General features: G+C 40.2%; 1 pseudogene; it reads right to left on the bottom strand.

The window, feature by feature from the left end:
- Positions 1 to 1,133, bottom strand: part of LOC102826267 — a 23,048-nt pseudogene extending 21,915 nt beyond the window's left edge.
- Positions 1,134 to 1,738: the final 605 nt, after the last annotated feature.

Genomic DNA, 1,738 nt, shown 5'->3' with positions numbered 1-1,738 from the left:
TTACAATGAAGGATTCGATGGGCAAAAATTGATGATGCATCAAAAGAAAATGGAAATAATAAACAGAGTCACTGTACCAAAAATACATGGTCTATGTTCAAACATTTCAAGAGGTAGCATAAGATCAAGTGCCAATGATATTGAAGGAAGAAGTCCAAGGTGCACTGACGGTATCAGTAGAGAACAAGGTACCAGGAATTGATGGAACACAAACAGAAATCTTTCAACAAACTGATGCAGGACTAGAAGCACTCACTTATCTATGCCAAGAAATTAAGAAAACAGATACGTGGCCACCAACTGATTAGAAAGTATCCATGTATGTACCTATTCCAAAGAGAGGTGACCCAATAAAATATGAAAATCACCAGGCATTATCATTCATATCACATGCAAATAAAATTTTGCTAAAGATAATTTAAAAACAGTTACAACAGTGCATTGACAGAGAACTGCTAGAGGTTCAAAACCGATTCAGACAAGGACATGGAATGAGGCATATCATGGCTGATGTCAGATGGATCTTAGCTGAAAGGAGAGAATACCAGAAAGATGTTTACCTGTACTTTCTTGACTACCCAAAGGCTTTTGATAGTGTGGATCATGACACACACATTACAGAGATGGAGTATTCTGGAACACTTAATTGTGCCATTGAGTTGGTTCCAACCCATAGCAACTCTGTATAGGGTTTCCGAGGAGCAGCTGGTAAGCTTGAACTGCTGACCTTGTGGTTCAAACTGACTTTGCAGTCCAGCGCATTAGCCCACAGCACCACACCAGAAGTCCTTGGAAACTCCCTAACACAATCAAGCAGAAGGTGAAATTTTAAAGCTCACTCATTGACTTCCCATTCCAGAATATGGATATCTTCAGTAACGTGGTCCTACCCTTACCCTAAAATCACTTGGAAATGCTAGATTTAAGAAAACGCTAATTAATATTAAGCATACAGAGCTGAATTTGAAAGGAAGAAGAGGCATTCTCTTTAGTTCTTTCCCACCCCCACCCCCGCCCCTTTTCTCACAGTCCACATTCAAACCATCAGGGAACCATTTTAACTTTTCGCTACTTTTCCAGTATAGGGTAGGTTCATCATCTCCTTTGGGATTACCACTGTACTCTCCCAACATATCTCCCTACATCCACCATTGTCACCGTACAGTAAACTAGAAATATTAGAAAATAATTATATTTAGAACAAAATAAGGATATTTAGGCCGGGATAGAAATTATAGCTAAAAAAAAATTTATTTGGAAAAAGTGACATCTTAAAAAATAAAATTTGCCATTAAACATTAAATACAGAAGTTGTAGGGACACACACTGAGTGCTCCAAAATGACTATGCCAAGGTCACCTCGAAACCATGTCTCCTGTCCTTACCCCCTGCTTCTCTGGTAGCACAGTGGGTACAGATCAGGCTGCTCACCTCAAGATTAGCAGTTTGAAACTACCAGCCTTTCCGTGGGAGAAAGTTGAGGCTCTCTGCTCCCATAAAGATTTACAGCCTCAGAAACCCTGTGCAGGGTCGCTATGAGTCAGAATCGACTCCACGGCACACAACCATCAGCTCCTGCCCCACATGTGGTAAAATTTCAGGATCCAGCCAGCCACCACTGGACACAGCTGTGTTTCATTCACGCTTTGTAGGTAGATTCCTTTGTTGATAAACCAACTCCTTTACTCTCTTTTAATCTCTTTTCTGTAATAAATGAATGTCTTTTAGAATGAGTTCC

The sequence above is a fragment of the Chrysochloris asiatica genome, unplaced genomic scaffold, assembly GCF_000296735.1.
Source record: "Chrysochloris asiatica unplaced genomic scaffold, ChrAsi1.0 scaffold00103, whole genome shotgun sequence".
Classification (NCBI taxonomy): Eukaryota; Metazoa; Chordata; class Mammalia; order Afrosoricida; family Chrysochloridae; genus Chrysochloris; species Chrysochloris asiatica.
Note: the sequence above shows the minus strand (reverse complement) of the source record. Positions and strands in the feature narration are given on the sequence as shown.